The sequence below is a fragment of the Lagopus muta genome, chromosome 4, assembly GCF_023343835.1.
Source record: "Lagopus muta isolate bLagMut1 chromosome 4, bLagMut1 primary, whole genome shotgun sequence".
Classification (NCBI taxonomy): domain Eukaryota; kingdom Metazoa; phylum Chordata; class Aves; order Galliformes; family Phasianidae; genus Lagopus; species Lagopus muta.
In genome coordinates this window covers 43888246-43915538 of record NC_064436.1, presented here as the reverse complement: position 1 = coordinate 43915538, position 27293 = coordinate 43888246, and positions in this window count along the sequence as shown.

Below are 27293 nucleotides of genomic sequence, written 5' to 3'. Positions count from 1 at the left end.
TTTTTTCTGAAATGAAAATAAATTTTATATTTTGCCAAAGACGTTATTAGTAAAACATCATTCTTTTACATGAAGGTCAAAATAAACATAATAAAAGAATAAAACTGACTATAAACACCTATCATTACTTTAAATATTTGGTGTATACTTATCATTTCTTCAAATATTTGGTAAATGGAAAGGTAGCATGTAGATGTGAAGCTCATAATAGCATTTATTTCAATCACAATCTCCTCAGTGGCATAGCTATATGTGTTTGTGCATGTGAGATAAATATTTAACTAAATATGAAAAATTTCTCACACTAAAAATAGCACTGTACAAAATCATTCCATATCTATATATATGTATGTGCTTACAAATAAATGTGAAATTATGTATATCTATGTGGCTTACATACATATATATGGATATTCCTCATTACATTAGAATGACATTGAATATGGAATATTAATATATTTCTGTAATTGTAGTAATTTATGAGCAATGCAAATACAAACTATCTTTGTTCTGCATCTCAATTTCAGGAAAAACAATACTGTATAAAAAGATACTGCAATTTCGAAGTGTTTGCTCCTGAGAGATTTCTAATGTAGGAGCAAAGACTCTAGCATGGCTGATTTTTTTTAAGCAACCGCAAACATGAAGTAAAACAAAGTAAATATAATTGAGACCACATAGCCTAATAAAAAGACAACTATTTTAGAGATAACCTGAAACGTTACACAAAGATGAATGCTGGAGGAATAGAAGGGTGTAGCCTGAACTAGTTAAGTGCATACAAAATGTTTTCCAATGAACTGTCTAAAGAATTGCTGCTGACAAGGAGACGGAAAGACACTCTTTACCCAGAGCTCTCATTACTTTCTTTACACTCAGCTGCACAGGACTGAAAGCAATCACTAGCTGATCTCACTGAGTAATATTTTTCATGCCAATGTCCCTTCTGCAACACAGCAAACGTTTTCTCAAGGCTAAACTTGATCCACAAGCATAAATACAAGAAGATCTGTAGATGCAATCTATGTTAGCCATCATAGCTAATGAGGTCTTTTTGTTTAAGTTAATGTATAATGATAATATTCAATTTCTTTTCTTCCATTACTGTGAGCTTTTTTTTTACATACAATTTTTTAAATATTTTTTACATACAAATCTGAGAAAACCTGAGATAATCTACTGCCCAAATATGAGATTATATCAAAGTTAATTCACAGTTTTAAGCTTAAGTAAGTAAGCTTTAAGTAAGCTTTCTTATTTTCACCCAACAAATTTACCATTATGTTTGCAATGGCTTCACGTTGATAGGCAGCTCAACTCCACCACGCTGCTCGTTCCATTTTCTCAACTGGGCAGCAGAAGAAAATACCATGAGACAAGGCCAGGGAGATCCCTCATCAATTACTGCTGTGGGCTAAACAGACTCAGAATAGGGAGATAAAAGTAATTTATTGCTTATTACCAACAGACTAGAGCAATGAGAGCTAAAAGCAAACTAAAACCACCTGCAGCATAGGGGGAGCAGATGAATGGTCTCTGCTGCAGCGTGGAATTCCTCTCATGGGATGCTAACCTTCCCGAATAGATCTTGCGTGGGCTTTCCACAGGCTGCAGCTCTCCAACCACGTGGTTACATACCATGGGACCTATCAGGACCACACTACTCTAGCATGAGTCCCCAAGGGCAGCAGCTCCCCAGCCCTCCTGCTGTTCCATGGGCTGCAGCTCTGGCCTGAGGCTGCTCCAGTGGAGAGTCTTCATAGGCTGCATCCTCTTCCGGGCTGGATCCACTTCTGCACCAAGGGCTCCTCTGTGACTGCACATGGAGATCTGGTCTGTGTGATGACTGTAGGCTGCAGGGGGACAGCCTGTTCCACCATGGACCTCCCTTGGGCTGCAGGAAACTTCTGCTCCATTCTGGGACCACCTCCTGCCGTCCTACACTGAGCTTGGGGGCTGTAGGGCTGCCTCTCTCACATCTCTCACTCTTCTCTCCCAGCTGCTGCTTCACAGCATTTTCTCTCTTTCTTAAATTTGCTTCTCCCAGAGGCGCAACCAGTGTCACTCATGGCTCTGCTCTGGCCAGTAGTAAGTACCTGATGGAGCAGCTAGAGCTGATGCTGACCTGATGTGGGGCAGGTGCTGAGATGTGCTCACGGACACCCTCCACACCATCAAAACATTGACACATAATATCAATTCATCTTCTGGAATCATATTTAACTGAGAACTTTACAGCCGTAGTTAGATCATATACAATTCAGCTTGGGTTGCCTTCAGTGGGTAATAAATCTCAAAACTTTGATTTAACACTTTGTGAAACTTAGATAAAACCTAAACAATAGCCTGTTTTGTAGTGATGGTCATGATATTGTACTGCAGAAGTAAATTAGAAACATTCCAGAACCAATGTGTTAACAAGATGAACAGTTTCAGATTACAAAGTACTTATCTGGCAAGGCTGGAAAATCTTTGTGTGAGGTGATGTTAAGGATCAGTACAAAAATAATCCCATAAATAATTACTTTGACTAAAAGCTGCAGGTTGGCTTAGATGTTATTCATGACTCTTAAATTTACAATGTTAACACAGTGCAGCAATATAAAGTTTGACAGTCCCAAGAACATCAGGATTCTAGTATACAGTTTTCTGAAGATTCCACTGATTCCTCTTCATATAGTTCTCCTTCAGATGATTCAAAGGGCAAATGACACCAATTAAGTAAAACTTGCCACAATTAATCTCAAATTACCAATGCAGTAAGTTGCCTTCTTTCATGATAAAGTGAGAACATTTGCTTTTACTAATAAGATGAAGTAAATTATGACAATCTGCTAATGAAAAAAGATGGTTATAGAACCTTTTTCTCTACTAGATTGCTTTTATTCTATAATCAAAACATTTTGAAGAGATTTTGAAATTATTATTTTATATAATATAAAATAATTTTATATAATAATATTTAAAATTTATTAATTTATTTATTAATTAATTTATTTATTAATTTATTTAAAATTAAAAATTTATATAATAATAATAATAATAATTTCAATTTTTAACTATTGGTTCTCTTTCCTAGAGCATCAGATATGCTACTTAATGCATAAATCATGCCAGACTAAATGACCGTGTATTCAATGGTTACAAGGCTGGAGGAAGCACATTCAATTATTATTTTTTAATACATAGAACTGAGATAGGACTGAAAAGGAGAAAACTATCCACTGAGGTCATATGATATTTTTTGCTTCATGGATGTAGGTGATTATCTACAAGAAAAATAAGTGTTCTGAAAAGGCTGGATGAAGATTTTTTTAGACAAATAATATAAAAAAATTATATACACTGAAAGAAGATGCTGAGTGATGCACCATTATGTAGGTACACCATAAAGCCTTAATTTAAAAAAGTTAAAATAAACAAGAACAACAAACAGAATAGAAGATACAAACAGGAAAACCTTCAAAATGTAGAAAAGGAAGCATGAAGGATGGAGAAAATCATTAAATTCACTCATGAGTGAATGAACTCTGATGGTAGGAAAGGATTTGGAGGAGTCTCCAGGAAGATGGTTTGCTTATTGCTTTTTCTTAGTGTGCCTCAAATGGAAATGTCTCTAATAAAGCAAACCCCACAACTCTACATGCTGCACATCAGTCAGTTTTTCACACTACAAACTTGGCCAGTCTGATCAAATTCTAGTAGAAAGCATATGTCCCAGAATTAATTCAAAAGGCAACCAGCCATAGTGATGTGGAGATTTCTGCCAGTTTGCAAGGTATCTACAGGATTCACCTTTAGGTACGGTGATGGAACTAAACAAGAGTATTAAACAAGAGTATTCTAATGCCAAATTACAGCTGCATTCTGAATTATTCTGTATGCCACTACTGATTTAAGAAGGGATATCTGCAAAAGATGTCTCCCTACTTTCTTTTCCTTCCTATTTTTAGTGAATATGAGGCTAACTTGAGCTATTATTAATTACAAGAAATACTGAACAATCAGTGGGCAAAAAACAAGCTTTCACCAAATATACATATATTTCTCTGGGAAAAAAATCAGTAATGAAACCAGATTGTTACTATTTGTTTAATCTATAATTCCATTTGATGAAGAGTCATATCAGGATACTCTGACTTGATTTCTTGGAACCTGCAAGGGTATTTCACCACACAGGTAATTCAAAGAGATCAATCACTAATCTCTGTTGTTCATTCTGTCAAAAGAGAAAGGCATCCTAAACATATTCAATACGAAGCATTCGTTTGACACCAAAAGGAAATAAATGGTTGTGCTTCTTGTCACAGAAAACTTTTCTGTACATTTTTTGAATATTTTAAAAGTGAATTTTAGTTTGGATTGGTTTTTTGTTTTTTGTTTTTTGTTTTTTGTTTTTTTTTGTTTTGTTTTTTTTTGTTTTTTGTTTTTTTTTTTTTTGTCAATTTAGCTTCTCAATACACTTACAAAAATTTAATTCAGAATGGATAAAGATCAAGAAATTGGAAAAGCAGATTTTAATGTCTTTATTGATGATCTGGGCGAGGGAATTGAGTGCATCATCAGTAAGTCTGCAGATGAGACCAAGCTGGAAGGAAGTGTTGACTTGACTGATGATGGTAGAAAGGCCCAACAGAGGGATCTTAATAGGCTAGATCAGTGAGCTGTGGCCTTAACAAGATCAAGTGTCAGGTCCTGCCTTTTGGCCACAACAACTCCAGGCAATGCTACAGGCTTGAGAGAGTGGCTGAAAAGCTGCACAGAGGAAAACGATCTGAGGGTGTTAGCCCTCAGGTGCTCAGGTGAAGACTAATAGCATCCTGGATTGTATCAGAAATAGTGCAGCCAGCAGGAGGAGGGAGGTGATCCTTTCCCTTTGCTCAGTCTTGGTGATGCCGCACCTTGAGTTCTCTGTTCAGTTTTGGGCCTTTCACTACAAGAAAGACATTGAGGCCCTGGAGGGTGTCCAGAGAAAGGCAACAAAGCTGCAAACGGTTTGGAGCACAAGTTGTGTAGAATGGCTGAGAGAACAGGGATTCTGGAGGAGAGGGTACTCAGGGGAGAGCATATTATTCTTTACAATTGCCTGAAAGAAAGTGGGAATGAATCTCTTCTCCCATGTTACTAGTGATAGGATGAGAGGTAGTTGCACCAGGGGAGATTAAGGGTGGATATTAGGAAAAAAATATTCTCAGAAAGAGTGGTGAAGTTCGCAAGAAATCTGTAGATTTGTCACTGAGGAGCATGACTTAGTAGGCATGGCAGTGATGCACTGATGCTTGGATGAGATTATTTCAGTGGTCTTTTCCAACTTTAATGATTCTATTATTCTACTTTATGATTCTGTGATCCTGTCTTCAATTGTTGATCCATGTGTGTACTAAAGTTAAAATCTCTCAGCAATTAAATATTCATTCAGCTGATGTGGCATTCATAACTAATAATGGCTTCTGAAATCTACCAGTGGGCTGACTTACTCTGAGGATATTGTAAGACAAAACAGTATGGCTTAGAGACCCTGAGAAGCAGCTCTGCAAATAGCACTACTGAATAGTTGCACATATAACTTACTCAAAATTCCCAATAACTGAGTGGGGTATTTTTTCCTATTCTTCACCTTCACAGGGAAAATAGTCATGGTTATTGGCAGGAAATGAGTTTCACTTTCTTAGCTATGTCAGATTTTTCATAAGAAACATAGTAAAACTGTTTATCTGCTATAATGGCTATTTGTGTATCGGAGAAAAATTGTCTTGCCAAAAGCACTTCTTGATGTATTTTCCAAAACAATGAAAGCTTTTGATTAAAGACTCTTGATTAAAACAGATAAAAAACACTTTCAAGCTTGAATTAATCATAAAGAGTGCCAGTGTACAACTTCATCTGACTGCAATGTGCAAAAGCCTCAGGCAGTATGTGGAAGTATGTAGGGAGTAACGCAGTAAAGTACAGGGTAGAAGAGGATGTTGGAAAGGACCCTCTCATTTGGATGCAGCTCATGCTGTGTTGTGTAAGAATGCATCAGACCCTTTACGACTTCCTGGGGTAGTAAATTTTCATCCTGCTGACAACAGGAATAATTGCTGTGTGCAGAATGAAATCAACTGTTTAAAAGCTTAAATTCTATTTCTACAAGATATGCTTTCCTATTTCTTAGCTTACTTTATCAAAGATCCTCATTATTGTTATTACTACTCATGATAATTACATTCATTGCAAAAACACAGAAAAATTTTGCAAATTACATGTTATTAAAGTGACATAGAAATATGATCATTTCCTTGGTTCTAAAAGTTGTATATCCCACATTATCACTTGGATCGATTGTTGATTTAAAATTCTTTTGGTATTTCAGATGTACTTTAAGTAAAATTTCTGCAAAGGGGTCCAAGGTGTTAAAAGATACTATGCTAGTACTTCACTTCAATAAAAATTGCATAAATGAAAACAATACCTTCACTAATAAACAAATCCTCTATAAATGCTAGGTGAAGGTGATGTTGTCACATCTCCAATTTTACTAAAATTGAGGCTGAAAAATAACATCATACACAAACTGAGGGTGAAAAAGATGAAAACGTGAGAAAGTGTAAATATACTCTAGATGGTGATTCCACTCAGTCCCTCCCACAAAAATCCAACAGAAACAACCCTAATGGACCGTGTTCTGCAATTAGTTGCCCAAGTGGACAAAAGTATTTTTCCCCCTTAGAACATCCTAAAATTTTCTACACTTGCTCACTTACTGACCATCATATCAGAGCATAAATCAAAGCCCCTGTATCAGCCCAAATCAGCTTTTCTTGAATTTCATAATCTGCATAATATACTGATTTCAAAACTGTTTTCCAACACTAAGAAAAGAATCATCAATTGAGATAGGTCTTATGACACTTTGCATTAATTAATGTACTGCTCAGGATGTCCAATATGCTCTTAAATGTGCACAAAATAGAAAGTCCAGCAAGTTGAACATTATGATATAAATTCGTAATAAAACAATTTTTAGAAGTACTGTTATGTAGATTTCTGTTGTTAGCATGAGGGAAGCATTCCCGCTGTTTGCATAAGGAATATGAGGGCTTCCCATGAAGAAAGGTTCCATTCATCACAAAGACATTAGGTAAGAATATGAACGAAATTATTAATATATCTCAAACTGCAAAATACTAATGATGTGATACTGTGTTTCTTTCATACAAAATATCAAATTCTTGCAAGGAGCTCTTTCAAATCTGTGTCACAAAAACATTTGAAGTTCTAATTTTTTTGTCTAGAAATAGAGTTGAGTATTTTGGAGCTTCACCTTTTTTTTTTTTTTTGGACACAGTTTCATGAGGAATAGATCTGTTGCACAGAATAGAAATGTTGCATATGTCTTTTCAGAAGAATCAAAGAATCCAGCTGAAAACAGTGGCACTCCTTTACTTAGAAAATCCTTTAATCCTTTGAATTTGAATTATTTAGTGTATATAAGAGTACCTTTTCCCTTTAAAAATGCAGAAATCCTGAATCTGATTTATTTCTCTAAGTCTCTTACATACATGCTCTTCTTTCAGATTTCCCAGTTTATAGAGAGGTTTAGTCTTCTCCCTCACTTCACATATTTCCTACTTTGAAAGAAACAGAACTGGTCAGTTCTTTCACATCTTGCCAAGTTTTATACTTTTGGCTTTAGCAATTCTTTAGCATCCGCTATGATTTTCCAGACCATCTCCTTTTCTGTGTTGGACATCATTTGGAACCTCTAATGTCATGCTGTAAGTGGTGACAAGTAGAATAATTTCTTTGGGTCTGGATCCTATGGATCAAAATACAGATCCAATTACCTGTGAGGAAGCAAAATGTTGAATTGGTAGATTCAAATTTCCTTTTCTATTTTCTTTTTTTTTTCCTAGAGTGTTAACTTCTGAGTTAGTACCTAAGCAAACTTTTTAATGTTTACTCAAAGATATGCCAAATTGCTAAAGTCAGGTAAGAATAAGAATGAGGTTTTCCTTTGGATTTTCCTTTAGCTTTCTTTCTGACAAATAAACTATGCATTTCTGGAAAACAAGGATTGTATAATAATCTTTTTTCAGATTAAATACTACATTCAATCTCAGATTAGAAGTTGGAGCTCTAAGATCTCTGATGAAAAGTGCTCATACTAAATGCTAGTACCATATTGCAAAAAACAATCTTTAAAAATCTGTTTTGTCAACATACAGCACTTGTAATAAATGGATTGTTATTATTTTTTAGTCAATATGTCTCATTCTATGGCAGTTCTGTTTCAATCTTATATTTTTTAGTTGCTTTAAGACATAGTCATTCTTTTTTAAAAAATGAGTCAAAAAGTTTCTAAAACTGAAGTGTGAAAGCAGAAAGAAGTTCTGTTTATGTTGTATTCTACTTCTGTATTAGGATGTCATCATCTGGACATCCTGTGGGCACAGGTCTTCTGTTTTATTTCATATTAAACAGAACAACATGTTTTAATATTAGTAAGGACTACTTTTGCCAGATGCTGACGAAGGCAATAGGAAGGCATTTAATGATTTTAGCACTTTAACTGTATCCTTTCATCTGGTTCAATTTATTCTTTAAAGGAAAATTCAGTCTCTGCATTTGGATTACTGGACCAGAGACTTTAGTCTTTTAAAATGTAAAGTTTCTTAAAATTAATCACTCATCTGAAATACAGAGGTGAATTCCAAACCGAATGGGTGTATATCTACATACACCATCTGTCCAGCTTTATTTCCAGGTGAATGGGTAAAAACGAAAAGCCTGCTAAATAGCTAGGGACAGCTCAGTGCACAGCAGCTTATATAGCAGAGATATGATGATATACATACTCAGATCCAATATCATAAAGCATTGGAATCCCCTTGTGTAGGGGATCAATAAATCATTTTAAAAATGCACTTTTAAGCAAGCAGAATTTCATGGAAGATACATGAACATGTGGGTGCAACATGATGAGAACCTTAGAAATCCTGCTAATACCAGCACCAATTTGAAATAGACGCTTGGCTGATTACTTATTAAGAACAATTCACATATTTACATTCATTCTGTCTTTACCTTTGAAAATCTATTCTTTTCAAGACTAAGACAAACTTACACTAATAACAAGAATTGTATTGAATTGGGTGCCTTTTTACTTAAGTCATTGGTAGATAAATTTATTTCCCTGTCAGATAAATGACTGGCAAACTTTCTCCCAAAACAGCTCAGAAGAATTCAGTTAGTTTGCTGACTTATGATCACTATTATCATAAAGTGAAAATGTTATATGCCTAGCTTATGTTTTTTTTACTGCTTCTACAAAGCACAAACTTAGAACTGCTGTTTACATAAAGGCTGAACTCAGCAATCTGTTCTTAAATAATTGCTGAGAAGCCTTTATACTGCTTTATTCAAGGCAGATGAATTTTCCAGAAAAAGAACTACTGAAAGCCTTATTGCAGTACGTATAGGAAGGAGGTAGAAAAAATCCTGAGAGTGTGCATCATGGGTTATATTTTTTTCTCTGGTTTCTTGACTCATTCTAGAAAGAAAAAGGGGTTGTGTATTTTATGAGAAATAGTTATTTGCTCTGTTATTATGGAACAATCAAGAGTAGCTGGAAAAAGTAAAAACCATTATGATCTTCTCTTCCTGCTGTTGCAGATAACGTCAGTTATTATTTTGTCTTGCCTTTTCTTCCATGCCTCTGTCAGATAGGTTGCCACAACATATTATTTCATGTATCTGAAACATATATATATATATAATATTTGTTTTATCAAAGGTCAAAATGAGATGGAGGTTCTGCTGACCCTGCAAGAACAAGCCAGCTACAAATTTGCTTCTGAGAAAACAAGATATCCAGCAGACACTACAGGAGAAAACAGAAACCTGTGTGGAGACAATCCAAAGTCCATACCTGTACCATCCATGCAGTGTCGATGGTGTAAGAGCTTTCCCCCCTCAGACAATAGCTGAATGGAAAAGCTAAAATACTGTTTGCTTTATGCTACCACACAATCTTGGATGCAGATGCAAGAGAGATCAGGTCCACTTTCCCACAGCAGATGTTTTCAGCACCAAAAAATCTTCCCTTGTGTACCTTCTTAGGAGATTATGAAGGTCAAAACAAAATGATGTATTTCCCATTATCATATAACTAGGTGGCCACATACAGATTGTCCATAATAATTTCACATAAATCCAACTGTTCCCCAAACTTATGTTCCTGGAAGTTATTCTTTCAGTGTTAAACACCTCCTTAGCACATATGGATCTCTAGGAATATGTCTCCATGAGACTTTTTCATCACTTTATCCTCTTCCTGTTAGCAGCCAGGATAAGCAGCCTCTTATTCAGGGCAGCAAATGCTAAGTCTTCTCTTCAAGCTAAGAGAAGACAGCAGACCAGCAAGCAAGAGTTAAGCCAGTATTTGCTGGCCCAGTGATGACTTAGCAACTTCACAGATTGCTGTGATCAGATGATCTGGTTGGCAGTGAGCAAATTGGCTTGTCATAAACTAAAAGGTAAGCAAAGAAACTCAGATGAGTCATGCATCTTGGGCATTTCTGCATCTCTGGAAGACAAACAAAAACAAACCACAACAAAACAAAAAAATCCCCCCTCTCTTTTGGGCTTCCTCTATTCCTCTACTATTTAATTGACAGCTTACACAAGCACTCCACTCCTTTCCCAAAAATGAGCTCAAATTTGATAAAGGAAAGTGCAGATACTCTTCTTGGTGGAATTTTTTCTGGGAGGATATTAAAAAAAAAAAAGCCATGGACATTTAACCTGTGCAAATGCTTGGTTCAGCTGTGAACCGCAGAGTGCAGTAATCCCACACATTTCTCCAGTTGTCACATTGGTGCTATGGCTGTATTATAACATGTCTCAATAAAAAGGCAGTGAGCTTGGAATGAAAATGAGAGCTTAAGGTTTCCTCAGATTTTGTGTATTGCTTGAATTCCTAGGTAAAAACATCCAAAAAACCTTGTGTGTCCTGGAGCATTTTCCAGCTACATTTTTTGGTCTGATGAATATTCTCCTTTGTGTCCCGTGTACTCTCAGATAACCCTGCATGTAATAATACTACTGCATCACTTCTGAACTGCTGTAGTCAGCACCTGTTTCCTGCTTTTTCACTTTGTGCTGTTCTAAACTAGGACATTTAGTTAATATTTGTTCTAATTTCTTCTCAGGCAGGGCTGCATGGTGATGTATATAGCATGCTTTGGGCTAAGAATTAGGCCAGTCTTCATTTTCTGAGCTTCACTATGCAGACTCCAGTGCTTATTGGGAGAGGGCTTTCTGTAGCAAGGTGAAGTAACCATCTCACCCTGTGTCACAGGGGTATTCCTGGGAGTAGAAGCAAATAATGCTAACAGCAGCTTAATATTACTCCTGCTATAAAGTTCACTACTTACCTCACTTATTTAAAATATATTTATATTTTGGATATAATAAATATATACATATTCAGCCTTACTCTTTTAACTAAAGAGATCATTGTAAGTTCTATACTCTGGTTAAATGTACTGTGTATGATGCAAAGATATTGTCTGAAGTTATTTTTCCCCGCTTTAGTAGTACGAATATTCTTACCCAGCCTTATAAATTTATTTTGATGTGTTTCTTCAATTGAAAAAAGCTGCAGCATTTTTGAAAACTATTGTTTTTTACTAGTCTTTCCAGCTCCAAAAGTGATATTCTCATTCTTTTATACTGCATGAAAGCATTTAACTTGCAAACACAGCCTCTCTCACTCACATAGCAGCTGATGTATATACTTTGGAGGAAAAAAAAAAGGAAGAATAAATGACAGTAATGTTTTTAATAATATACAGAAAATATTTCAAAACTGGCCATGCATGAAGGAAGTGTAAAGAAGGGGACCTTAAATTCAATCTACTGACAGATTATAAACTAAAACCTCCTTTTATGTATCTTGAAGAAAAAGCTTTGTAATTGTCTATGCCATCAGTTGTGACAGTATATTCATATACTGTGATAATTCATATATTGTGACAGGATATTCATTGAAATCATAGTAGTACCAAATAATTGTCAAGCTTGGAATTATCTGAAAGTGTAGTGTTCATATATTCATGAAGTAAAATTTGAAGCCTTCTGTGTGTTGTTGGGCCTTTTCTTCATTTAGAAAGGCAGGAAAATAAAGCATTTGAATAGTATGTTAGTTATTTAAAAGAAGAGAATAGAGCAGAATACTTCTCTAGAAAGAATAGGTTGGTTAATCACAGATGATTATTCTTAAACAGTTGCCATGTATCTCTGTGGTACACTCACATGTAGTGAGAAGATATCTGTAAACAAAATATAAAGGTTGTTGGATTCACTGCAACAGTGACAACTGGAAAACAAATGACAACTTGAATTTCAGGCTTTTTGAAGCACAGTAGATTGTCAAAACTGAACTCCACATCTCCATAAGAGGAAAAATACAGGAACAGGCAGTAAAAGACAGCATACGCAGCTGCCCTGGACCTGGCTTAGAGTTCTCTAGAACTGAGATGAATAGTTCCTTAACACCCATTCAGTACTTGATTTGGACAGTTTAAAATAAAGTAAAATTAAAAATATATATCTTGTGGATATGACTCTAAATCTCTGCTGATCAAAGATAGATTTTAGTTGATCTAAAGCAATAAAAATAAATTAACCCTTGACTTTCACTGAGGGAATTATGTATCATCACAAATATGTTTCTGCAGATTTTGACAACTAAAAGCCCATGTGTCATTAATATTAATTTTTATTTGTATTTTTGCTTTGCATCTTTGATAGCTAATTTACAAGAACCTAGCTTAATCTTCTTTAGGAAATAGATTTTATTCAGAGAGAGTAATATATAGCTTATACTTCCTTATATTCCTGTTCTGTTAGAGAATTTTACATTTCAGAGAACATTTTCACACACTGTCTCAACTACAAAAGGGAGCACTATGCATTTACCTTAAACTTCCCAACATCACTTTCTATATTCTGCAGACAGAAACTGGTCAATTATAAAATATAAGGCATGCTAGAATGGAGAGCAGAAGAATGTGAGTACACCCCAAATAAATTTTCTTTTCAAGGAAAATAACTTTATGCTACAGATCTTTCATAAGACATCTTTAAGGGTCATAAAAATGTTTGCAATCCTTGACAGCTTCTAGAATCCTTTAGGGCACATCCTAATATCTCTCATGACCATGACAAGCAAATTGTTGGTAATTACCAACCAGATCAGAGAATTGAATTGAGGCTTCAATTTTCCTTACTTTGCTGTCTTGTCTTCACCTCTTAAAGAAAGGCATCATCGCTGGGAAACTTCATCTAACAAAAATCTGTTACATTGAAAAAGCAGCTATGACCTTCAGAAAAGAGTTAAGACTGTTTAAAATCCTTCAACAATTCTCAAAGAATTCTAAGATTTTTATCTTAGCTGTAGCATTAATGTCAACAAAAATCAATACAGAATATTTGTCACTTAGAGTGTTTTAGAATAACACAAGCATTTATGAAGGATGCTGAATATAATCAAAATGACAAATGGAGTTTGCAGTTCTCATAAAGCATTACGTTTCGAGGAGATTCTAAGGGAAAAATTAGGTCTGCATTAATACAGTCAAAACTGATTCTGACAGTCTAACAGACAGTTTGATGCAAAGCCCTAATTTGTTCCTACCAACAACAAAAATAAAGTGACACATTCATTGTTACATGTATTGCTCTACACTTAGAGGTCCAAAATATGCTTACAACTTCAACTTCCATTTACTTCATAATAGTAATCACTTTATTAATTAGGATACGTTTTTTCTAAATAATATTCTCTACATGTGTGTTAGTACATATATTCTTTGATCGCTGGAGGGTGAATTCAAAGGGCAACTTTTAGAAAAGAGTCTTTGCTGAAAAGCTTTAAACTGGCAAAAGTTTACTTACCTTACTGAAAGTTAAGTCCAACAGGCAATTAATGGGATGGCTGAAGAATGACCACGTGGTGTCAGCACAGGGTTTCTCTATGCAAATACTTTTTTCTTATGACAACCAATTGTTGCCAACCATAATTGAAAGCCAAGTGTTCCCATAGGGAAAAATAATCTCCCTGATATTTTCACTTCCAGTATTTTCAAGTCTCAACTTACACATTCATAAATAAAAATTAAAAAATATATATTTGACCTTGACTGGCATGTTTGCTTTTTCAGGCCTAAACAATTTTGACAACAGATAAATTCATAAATGAATTCAAGATGTATCACAGTCTTCAGCTTTGACAATGGAAATATCTCTGTACTCATGAAATTATACAAATTAGTCTGCTACTGCATAAACTGCAAATCTGCAGATGAAAGATATATTTTTTTTTGTGAGCCTTGATTGTTGACGGGACTTCAGTAATTTTTTTCATTTCAGGAAAAAATACTTTAACATTTTAGTAACCATGGGATTTGTCATAATTTTCATAATCCTTAGAAGTTGCACAGTTGTCTTCAAAGTGAAAAAGTTGTGTTTGAATCTGCCATTCAGTTCAGAGTCTGTGAATCTACCAACAAATTCTTTGAACAATGTAATCCCTTTAGTGGTCAGAAGTGAACCTTCAGAAAGAAGTGTTACCATTTACTGGGAAAACCATTTCTAGGGTATAAAGAGATGTCAAAGAGAAAGATGGAGTAAGAATGCATTTGCCAGTTCTGTTTCACCTATGTATTTTTGTTATAATCTCTTTTATGGAACGAGATGTCATTACTAAGTTGTATGTTGCTCCAACATAACCATCCATTACAGAAAAGCAGAAATAGCACATTCCATTAATAACAGATGCAAGGTTATATAAAGATGTAAACATATTGGGAAAGCAGTGCTTCAGGCATAGGTCACATTGATCTATTAAGTCTTGAAAGAGGTTTGAGACCTGAAAGAATAACAGTAATCATATTAAGCAGAGCTGTATTATCCATGCTTAACTCAGTAATTCTCATTTATAATGCTGTAAAGAAATTGATTATTTGACATATTAGACACAGAGTAGCATATAGTACATAAGATTTGAAATGAGGGAATTTACTGAAAAAAAATATCTAAGACTCCAAACTGACTCAATCCATTTGGTTTAATAAATACTCCACTCAAATCTTTCCTTTCTTACACATTACTAAGCAGTTCCTTCTGTTTTACAGAGAAGAATGCACACAGAATTCCCCGTCAATTTGTTCTTGAATCAATGGTTATTGCATCAAAATGTGCTTTGATAAATAAAGACCCCATATGAGCTGGAATAGCTTTGTGGAATGTTGTACTATTGATGGCTGGTTTCTCTATTTTAAGAGGTTGCTAGGAGAATTCCCTTTGCTCCATGCTGTTCTTTTTTAACTTCTTCCTTACTTTTCCATTTATCAGTTCTGTTTCTCTAATTTTGCATCCTTCCAGCATCCCATTTTCTTTTCACCTATAACATGGTTCACAAAGAGTCATTGCTTTCAGCCACTGTGGGCATATACAGTGCTATGCAAGAATAATATACATCAGAGAAAAAACAGAGTCCCTGCCAAAACCAGCTTGAAGTCTTAAGGATCATAAATATATTCATTGATGCTTAGCAAAATTTCTTGCTTGCATACCAGGCTTGAAGTGATGGCTAAATGACTAGATTTGGACATGAGATGGAATTTTTTCTCAATAATTTAACGTACTCCTGCATGGGGCTAGTTCATTTCTCCTGTCAATTCTAACATTTTATCATTAAAGTACCTTGTGTCATAGGTGTCTGACATCAGTCTCCCATAAATTTTAATAAATTAACACCATTCTAAAGTGTCCTAAAATCTTATTTTGAATTATAAATTATCCCAGTATTTTAAATTGAGACATAAGAATATTTGAAATGGTTTTTTGGGGATGCTTTTCCACCCAACTATTACTATATCTGAAAATAAGATACAGCAGTTACTTTGCTTTTACACTTTAGTGAGATACAGCTTGTTCCAAATGCTAGGAGTTTTACTAGGGTAACAGGATTTCTAAAATAAGTGATCTCCAAAAGGTATGCATTATTATTCCTGATTTTGCTTTTCAGATACATATAAAATACTCAGCTTGCTCTTTGGATTTGGTGGGAATACCTGTCTTTTCAGCAGATTTCAGAGATGCCATTTTCTTTCCCAATAGTGTGACATATTTAGATCGCTATCCTCTTCCTTAACCATTGTGATTTATTTCAGTGATTTTTTTTTTCTCTGATATTATGAAACTGATGAAGCACAATTGATATATCTTTTGCCCACTAAGAGAACTCTACAGCTAATCTGGGTGAGAGCTGATGATTTTTGGAGTGCAGAAGACTTCATCGTGATGATCAGATAAGTTATCTGGCCTTACAAAGGTAAAAGAGAAATTACTTGACCGATTCTAATCTGATGTAATTGAAAATTGTATGTAATTGAAAATGTGATGTAATTGAAAGTAATCAAACCTCATTTGATCTGCTATGAAATAATTCATCGTTATTTAGAATGCTTTACATAGGTTCAATTCCTTCATTAATTAGGAAACATTTGATGTCATGAAAATGATATTATTATTTTTCTTACATTTAGATTTCACTTTATTAAGACTCTAAAAATAAAAGTCTACTCTCCATACAAAATTGATTTACCTTGTTATCCTTATAAATCCACAGTCAAAAATTAAGTCAAATCATTCATTATGCTGAAAGTAATAGAAACTTATTTTAAAAAGTGTTTCCTCAATTTTATGAATACCTAACAGAGGTTTAATAAAACACAGGAAATACCAATAACAAATCTTCTTTAAGTAGGTCATTTGGATGAAGAAAGTAGAGCAATATCCTTTCACTGGGTGAATCCTGTGTTAAGTAATATTATTAGCATTAAAGATGTTCAGCATATTAATAATATATATAAGTAGAACTGACATTTCTCAGTAAAGAACCCTTTTCCAGTTAAATTATCTTACTTAACTATAGTTTCTTTATGATGAATTTCAGGGGAATAATTCAGCCAGAATAGATAAATAATTTCCAAGAAAGGACTATTGGAAAGCATAAGAATATTTAGAAAAGGAAACTGAGGTTATTTAGTACCCTACAACTATTAGTCTACTAAAATTCATGCGCTTTATAATGTTCCATTTGTCAGAGCTACACAAATCTCAAAATAATAGATAAATTTATCAGGTTTTAAGTAAATCCCAGAGTGTACATGAACAGAAACAACAAAGCATTTTTCAGACTTGCATGTCTCTGACTATTGCCGAAACATACATTGGCAGTCTTCTAGGTTTGATCTGCTTGCCTTTGCTCCACATACATGAGTGTAGCCTCATCTCCTCTTCCTGTACAGCCTGAAAGGTGTGTTAACCTGAGAGTCTGTGCACACATGTTTAGCATGCACAATAAAGCTTGCTTAATTATTCAGAGATGCTTTTACTCCAGCCACAAAACTTTATCTCCCAATCAGATTTCTTACTGCTTATTAACTAGAAGCTTCCTCTCCACTTCCTTATTATGGTAGCCTCCAAACTGGAGGAACAAAGATCTACATTGAGAATTCCTGACAATAAACAGAACTGATTTCCTTTGGTTTCTTTGGAAACTTTATCATCTACTACACAGACATCTCAGGTCTCTTGGAAGACAGAAAATTCACACTAATTATTTTTCCCTTCAGTATTATCATCAAACAGTTTTTGATTCTCTCTTATGTAGTAGCCAGATGGTATCACAGAGTGCTAAGTGTATGTATTTTAATGGACTTACGAAAAGGCTTAAACTCATGTTCTGAGTTTGGAGGTTTTTAAAGTAAATACAGGTTTCCCATATGACTTTGTATGACCTGAAGTGAACAGCTCAGGTCAGCATTCAAATCTGTTTATGTATAACTGAGACACAGAGATAACACAACCTGACAGATGTGTAGCAAGAGTTGATTAATGCAACTGCACTAGCTTTGCACCCTACTATCAAGCAGGATAAACAATATAATCCTAGGCACAAACATGTAAATCTTGTGGTGCAAATGACGTCGTTGATGATGGTGTTGCTCTTATGTGATTTAACAGAACAAGGCACAACAGATTCAGGTTCTACAAAATAGCACAAACAGGGATAAAAGAAATTTTTATCATCATCATCACACAGCTTATCCCTGCTGAGTGTTTGCTCAAGGCAACTGATTAAGGAGTAAAAACCCTGTCAGTTAAGGTTCTCAATTCTTCAGCAAAGGTAACTTTTTTGAGACTTCAAAAAGTGATGCTTAATTCCCATGGGTTTCGCTTTTAATAATCTTGTCCAAAAACTAAGAAAAAATAGTTTTTTTCTCCCATGCAGTCTTCTATATGTTGTTAGGAAAAGCAGTTTGAGATTGCTTCAGCTATTATAAAAAAAAAAAAACAAAAACATGCATGTCCCTTCACACTCAGCCTTGGCTTCTTTCTAGTATTGCTGCATCTACAAGGTTTATTATTAAATTGTGTGATTCATTCATCAGCAGAAAAACACTTCAAGCTGAGAAAACAGTTCAGGAAAAAAAAAAAGCCACAATTTTTTTCACCATCTTAGTCCACTTTCCCAGTGCTTCTGTCCCAAGGGACTCCTCTCAAAGCTCATTGCCAAACTGCAAGGATGTTCTAGGAAAAGGTTCACATTTAATTCAAAGAGTTCTCTTTTTATCCATTACCATGATGTTTTCAGCTATGATGAAAGCCATGTTAGATTCAAAGGAATGATTTTCTTTAACTGTTATCTTGAATCTATTCTACTGTGATTGGAGTTGCTAAGAACAGTTGATAAAATTGGCATGCAGACTCACAGGATTGAGATGTATTTTTAAAGATATATCCCATTAACATACACTGATGATTTTCCCCAGAGGTTTTCATAACAGCTTTCAGATGCCATGAATTATTTGCCTCTATTACCATGAAGAGGAGACTTAGAGCTTCTTCAGTATAAACAGCACAGAGGCATCTGTACAATCAATCTTCATCTTAAATTAAGTGAACATCCAACACTCAAAGTTATTTAAGGTGAGATTCTGGTTTTCAACCTGAAACTAATCTTCACAGATTATTAATATGTTTAATCTCCACCAATCTTGGAGGCACATCAAATTTGGTAACCAAATAAATAATCTTCAAATAATTTTGAAGGAAAGAATACACACTTCTAAGAGGTTTTATAAATGGAGTTAAATTGAATTCAGTTTGCCTATATAGCTGAGAAAGTGACATGCTACTGTTCATTTTCATCTTTACATCTTGTAGGAAACTGTCACATTTACATTTTGAACAAATCTGTAAGTTGCACTTACTACCTTGTCTCCAATACCATCTAAGCAGATCTAGTATTTCAAATTACCACAAAATCAAGCTTATTGCAATGAGAAAAGTTTTTCAATGTTTTCTGCTGTCCAAAAGAAAAAAAACAATGACAAAATCTTGCATCATAAGCACATATACATCAGGACATATTTTGAGGGTGCACATGAATCGTTAATGCTTTTTGCTCTGCCTATATTCCCTAAGGTTCACTCTTATTGGAACTTTAATGATAATTACTATATCCCTGTTGTAATAGACATAAATGACAACCCCTAGAGGATCTAGTACTGGCATTTATAAAAAAGCCTACTAGATTAGCACTTTTAACCAGTGAATTTGATTATAGAATCATAGAGTCACCAAGGCTGGAAAAGATTACTTCTAGATCATGCAGTCCAACCATCCACCTATCACCAATGTTTCCCACTAAACCACATCTCCCAGTACAACATTTAAAAGTTTCTTCAACACCTTCAGGAACAGTGACTCCACCACCTCCTTGTGCATCCCATTCCAGTGCCAGAGCACTCTTTGAGAGATTTTCCTAACATCCAATTTGTTTCACTCACTCACTCGTTCATTCTCTCTCATCAGGACTACATCGCTGAATCCTTGAAGTCCCAAAGGTTTTTCCAGTCCCTACTCTGCTGCTGCTCCCAGTTGCTCTTGGGCATCACTAGCCTGAACCCCGGAGCATCTTAGCAGCCTACTTAGGTGGAGGAATACAATCAGGTTTCTAATTGGTTTTGCCTCCTGGCTCCATATTTGGACAGTCACCTAGAAGAATCCACTTAGTTCTTTGCTGCCTATTCAGGGATACATTAACCTAAAGCACCAACATATATACGGTCTCAAATTCTCTAGAAGAGGATTGTCAAACTGTAAAACCATCCAACATTACTGTAGAAAATGGGGAAAATAACACAGGATGAGTTCTAACCTTCCTTAGGACTCTGCTAACCTGTATTTTCCTTATAAATTCATATATATGAGCACAAATGGATGCCTTCATATTATTATTTGGCTAAGCAGTTAGTACTGACTTCAATGACAACAACGATAGGAAAAACAAACAAACAAACCAACCCCAGATAATTAGAAGAAAAATTAGACAAAAAGGAAGTGGGGGGGAAAAAAAAACTAAAAAATTACCTAATTATTTTCTTCTTGTATGTGTTTTTATCTAATTTGGAGATTAACTACAGCAGTAAAATATTTAGCAGAATACTTAAAGGAATTGAGAGAAACAGTATTTCAGCTGTATGTCTTTCCACAGTATTTATAAAAAGAGACAGGGTCCTTTTACCTAAGTGAAGGCACAATATTTATATTCACAACTCGGTGTGTGTTGCTTCTTCTGTTGCTCAGGGCAGGCTTTCTATGACATACAATTCAGTTTCAAGTGTATCTGAGCTGCCTTTGGTGTAAAGTTAAGCAGGGTAATTCTGGTCCATATTTGCCCATCTCTGATCACGTTGGAGGAGATTCCAAACAACTTTTGCTGATATGGTGTCCGTTCAATAACTTGAGAACCACGAATACTTTAGCCATGGCTCTCACACAGCATACCAGAGACACTTCGGCTAGCAGCTCCCATGGGATGGGAAATTCTCGACAATTCTGTAAACGAAGCCACTTAAAAGTGGCTGATAGACCCCTTAGTATTATTTAGAGGTATTTAATACAAACCATTCCTGGTTCTCAATTTACAATGAGCAGACAGAGGGAGATTACACAGAAAGGAAATGGATTCCATAGCTCACAGTTGATTATTCAGGAAGAAAGCAAAACATTCAGATCATTAAACTAAACAAACAACTTTAAACCAGAAACGGTTTCAGCTTGTAATTAAGGTGAGAGACAGGATATTCTAAAAGCCCTACACACATGGGAAAAAGCTTTGCGGAGCTTCAAGCCCTACAGAAGATAACATTGCAGTGTGTTGCTTAACTTTACATCTCTGACGCAAGAACTGAAGGAACAATTCAGTGCTGTCTCTGGGGCTCTACTAAGTATGAAGTCTATGTCACTGTTAAAGCAAGAGATTCCTTTCTTTCCAGCAGTGCAGCAGCAGCCACCATCAGAAGCCCAGGCTACTAGTGCTTCCAGTGATTTCAGTGGAAACAGAGGCATCAGTTGTAGAGAAGTAAATCTGAAATCTGCAGTAATGGCAAAGGAGAAATCGCTATACAAAACATTTATGTGCAATGACTAGCAGTGCTGACACAGGCCAGGGAGACAATTTATTCACCAGCTTTGAGTTTCCAAAGGCAAAAAGAAATAACCCACCAAGCAACTTCAGAGAGGCAAATGTTCTTTGCCCTTTTGGAGTAGTAAAGACAAAAGAGACAGTGACTGATGCAGTACCTCCCAACAGTGTCAAAATGTCTTTGTTATCAAATCTGGATAATTCAAGATACTCAGCTACGCATACATGTATATACACTAGCTTACTTAAAACTGTAGAGTTAAGTACTTACTGCACTTTGACTCATACTAACAGCCTCACCAATGCATCTTTTCTACACCAGAAAACGAAACAGGCGTATCTATTTGTTCCTTTTTCTCTCGCAGCAAAAAAAAAAAGCCAACAACAAAAGCACAGAAAAATAAAACCACGCCATTTTGAAAAACAGTGGAAAGGATACTAGATAATTTGACATGTGGACAGTGTGGTATTTCAGGACTGGGATTTAACCTCCAACAGTGGGGTCAGCAGAGCCTCCAGCAGGTACGACTCAGAGTGGCATTCTCTTAGGAGCCATACATCCTCTGACAGCTCATTTTGGCAGCTCAGTCTCCCAGGGTTTTCAGGTGATAGGAAGGGTGTGTAAATTCCAATTGAGCTAGTGGTGTGAATCTGCAACACATTCTTTTGCATTAGGAAATTATTCTATCTCATAAAACATGACTATTTTAGACAGTTTTATTTTACCTACTTCATTCTCTTTTTAGCCAGTTTTTAATTTTGCTTGGACAGCTGGTTAAAATGTCAATATAGGACGGTTGCTCCAAAAGTAATGCCTCCTATTTACTGCAGGAGTGGATCAGATCTCTGAAGACCAGTCTACCAACTATCTCCATATTATCTAGTCCATTCACCTCCTTCAAATCCCTCCATAAAATATTTCTCCCCCTGCAAAGCCTTTCAAATTTAACCACTGTAAAGCCTGCAAAATATCCTCACCACTTTTAGTATGTGTTGTCAGTTTTTAATGTGTCTGAGCTGTTTTCACTTGTGTTTGATCTATATTGCATACTTTTTAGAGTAAGCTCTGTTTCCTTTTATTTGTTTGCATAATGCTAAGAACACACTCACCACTCAGTCAATGATACAGTACATATTAAAATACTGTCATTTATCACCACAGGTTTAAGATTAAATTTCTTGAAGGAGATGGGCATGTAGAGGAAGTTTAAGTTTACTGCTTGGGAAAATGCTAAATTTACAGCCTGAGGGTGGGAGATGTCCTGTTTTCCCAGGACAAGCACATCTTTCCTCATATTGCAAATACACATGGTATTTTTCCATGTATTATATTTTACTTACTCTCCAGTCTCACGTAGATTTGAGGCTACTACATTTTATATACTTTCAAACCTATTTCTACTCACATTAAAAAATAATTTGGTCCATTAACATCAGAGCTGTGCAAAAGCCTCACAATTATCCTGGAAATTGAATGAATGAATTTTATCTTTTATTATGACCTACATTTGAACTCCATTTACTCAGCTCCATTATTTTCCCATCTCTGTTTTTGGAGAAGCCAGAAAACCTCCCATCAAGATTATGAAGGAAAATTTTCTGTTGATAAAAAGGTTTGTTACCCAGCACGTTACTGAGCTGCTCGCTCACCCATTCTAACCTTTCCCAGAAATGTAGAATTTTATCCAGTGTTAACAACCACATCTTTGGAGCAGATTTTCTTCAAAGAAGCTTTGAATTTACGTGCAGGTGATTCAATACAGAAATAGCTTCTATGACCATATTGCTTCTTCTTTACACAGGTATAACACAGGCGTGTTGTTCTGTAATCAAATGTTTTTCTCCATAATTCAATGATACTCTATAAAAACTGAATTTCACCAACATCTAATGAAAGCCTGTCAGACTCCTGGTAAGGGAAAATGATATTCCAGTACCTGGTGTAAGTCAGGGAGCAGAAGAGGGGATGGCCATTCAGTGTAAAAGCATTAGTTCAGCTCTTAGCTTTAGTTTTACAAAAATTTCTAAAATCCAAAACGACCGTCCCAAATACAACTGAAATAGGATTTAGAAATTTACCAAAAGATTGTACCAGAATCAAATTACAGAGACTGCTCCTACATTGAATGTCCCACATTTTGCTCAATAAGGAAGTTTCCTGAAAAGGGAAGATCACTAAATACCTATATCTTTGGACCTGAAATTTTGCATTTCTAATTCTGCCTCAGCGACACGGGAAATAAAACGTTCAAAGTACAAAGGTGCTTATATAAGGTATTGGAGATATTGGCATCTCTTCTGTTGAATCTCCATTCAAAGACTGTGGCAAAAGAAACACTCAACTGTCCCATGCCTACATGAAAATGTCCTTTCTGAAAGAAGTGAAAGTTTTGCCATTCTTTTCCTGTGTAGTCTTAGCATCAGTCACTACAAAGAAACAAGGAACTTAACTGTGAGCTCAGTCACACAAATATTTTTGAAAAGCTTTCAAATTCAAAATAGATGGTATTTTCTGCAACTATGGGAGCCATACCTGCAATGAGAGGGCAAATTCTCCCCTTGTGATTATTATTCAAAAAGATAACAATCAGAATTTGAACATTTAGTTCTTCTCATTTGAAATACCTAAGAATCACAATGGCAGAGTACTTTGTCAAAGAAATGATTAGTTGCATAAATACAATTTGAAGATTTTAAGATGTTTTATTAAACTTGGTAAAGGTTTCTCCTATCTTCTAGAACCAAAATCTAAATATCTGCATGAGTGTCTTTTGATCAGAGACTATACTTACAGGACTTGCTTTACACAAGCAATGTCCTGCTCTTATATTGTCATATATCTAGTTTTAAGGAAATACTAACTATACAGAAAGTGTATAGACAAATTCACTATGAAATAATGTGCACCTAACTTGTAAAAAAAAAAAATGCATCTATGTTACCAGTAGTTACGAACATGCATCTGTGTAACCACTAGTAACTGAAATAATTACCTTGGACTATTGCAGACGTCATTCTCAAGACTATTGCAGCTGTTATTGAAGATACTATCACAATGCCCATTATGAAAAAAATTCTGCTTATGTCATGAGATGCCTGTTAGCTTACATGACAAATTCTGGAATTTGGCGTGGTTAAAAAAGAAGAATTATTTAACAGTAAATTGTCACTAGAATGGAAATCCATATCCATGGCACCATTATTCCTTTTGTCATCACCAAACAGATGGGAGATCAATGAAAGGTAGCAGTTTGAAGTCAAATTTTAGATTCTGTTCTTCTCACTGCTAACACAACTTAAGTCTCTGAAATTGAGAAAAGCACTTAGCTTCTCTGCTCAAAAATCTACAAATTAGATTGCTAGTTAACAACCTCATTGAGTTGTTAAATGGTAAGTCAATAATGCATGTGAACTCTTGAGCAATATCTCAAATTGGAAAAGCTTCCTATAAAAGTATATAGCATAATCTAATATAGAGTCATGGACTTGCAGATAATCTTCCTACCAGAGATTTCTGCTCGCTAATTAATCTAATTGCAGAAGTTTATGTGAAATACCAAGATTATGCTTGTTTAATGATTTATGTATTTCCATCTGCAGTGAACAATGTGCAGTTGTTTGTGCACATATATTTATCAGTGACTTCTTACGAAAGTGCCATATAAGATCTTGTTTGCTCTTCATAGAAAACTTCCCTTTTTATTTCTATCTTCCCTGCTTTTTAAATACGGTTTAAATATTGTCTACTATTCTTATGGGAAGATGCCATTATTATGCACCACGCTGCTTAAGTTTACTCTCCAGTTCCACCTGAAAGTGATTGCTTTTGTATACAGATGGTGCAGAAAAGATTTAAATTTCCCTGAGGTTTCTTCTTTGAAACCCAGAAATGTCTTCCTGAAGATTATTTGTCTGCATCATGGAGAGAGCTAATTAACTCTCATCTGAAAGCATTATTATTTTACTAGCCAACACAGTGCTCTATTCATACTTTTTATCATCTGTTTTGCAGAAGGTTTGTCAGCATGGTTCATCTCATACCCATTCTATTCATAAATGATAGAAGCTTGAACTCCATAAATCAGTTCAACTAATAAAAATGAGAGACTGATATTAGGCAGGCATACAGCAAACATCACTCCATAACCTTTCTTTCATGGCCATTTTTGTCACAGTTGTTCAGTGGAATGCACTTGTTACTACAACTCAATACATCTGTCTTATTTGAACCTAATTATATTTGCAGCCATCCAGCTCCTGAAGTTCACTCACAGATTCCCTTATTCTGTTTATCTTCTCTCACTACAATATCACTAACATCGGAAGACTGACAGATTTTTGTATAGTAAATTAGCTTAAAACAAACAAACAAAAAAAAAAACAGTATTAACTTCTTCCTAAGCAGTTCCTGCGTCTGACATCAAATGACCTAATTTTTAAACATTTTAACGATCATGCTAATTTATATTGTAGATGCTATTGTACATCTTTGTTTTACAAAGATGCTTAGTTCACAAATTCATCCAACTCTTTAGTACATGCTCTGATTTTCCTTAGTGTTTGCAATATGTGAAATTATTCAAGCATATATTTTAAAGGCGCAGGTCAACAGCTTTGTTTGGATCTGTGGCATCATCTTTTGTGGAAAGCTTTTTCTATAGACTCCACAGGTTGTTTTGGGCTTGAACATCAAAATGTGTGCTGTAGCACAGCAGTTAATAGATGTTTTCTTGTCATATACTGACACAGAGCAAAGAGGAAGGGATCATGGTTAAATTTGCTGCTGTTGTCCTTCCAGGATCACAAGTTCATGAGTTAAAAAGTCATATATACATATATATACTCATATATATTGCCACTTGCCAAACATAGATATCACAGGTATACAGAAGTTTATTAGAATCTTGCACATGCATTCCAAGTGATACATGGCTTCAGTCTTTGTTCCACCATGAGAAAAATCATTTTTAAATCACTTGCGACATGCTTCGGAGAGTATGATAATGCACTATATAAAAGCAAGGTAAATCTACACCTAGAACTTCTCTAGCATCCTAAATAGCTAATGTAGAGGTACAAGTTGAGCACATTGGCCCCTAATCTCCTGTGTAATAAAGGCATTACAAAATGCAAGAAACAAACTCTTGAAAAACTGTCTTTTTTCAAGACATCAAAGCTTCCAGAATGCTACAAGAATGCATTACAAATATATCCACTCCTTCACATAGACAAGAAAGATTCCAGAGGAAATTTCTAGACAAACAAAACGGATAATGTAGAAATGTATTTAACACTGTGCATACAAAAACTTGATTACCATTAATACTGATATATTGAATGATCCAGTATCATAGCAATGTGAAAATGTTTAAGATCTTCCAATTCTAAGAAAGCTATAATTATCCTCTAAAGCAAAAGATGTACTGACCATATCAGTGACTACTGTAACTGCTGCAGTTAAAAAAACCATTTCCCCTCCCATTTAGATTTTCTTCTAGTTAAATTTGCAATCCATTCAGCACTGCATTGTACTCAGTAGCAAAGCTTTTTTTTAATTAAATATATATTTTCTCTCCAAATGACAGAAATACAGGAAGGAAAGAGGAGAGGGAGATAGAGAAAGTGTTGGATGAGGGCAACAGGGGAAGGGAGGAAGGAAGAAAAAAAGTAGATTTACTCATACTGATTTTCCTGAATCACTACTAATTTGTTTCTTCACTAAATAGATCATTAAAGCATTTTA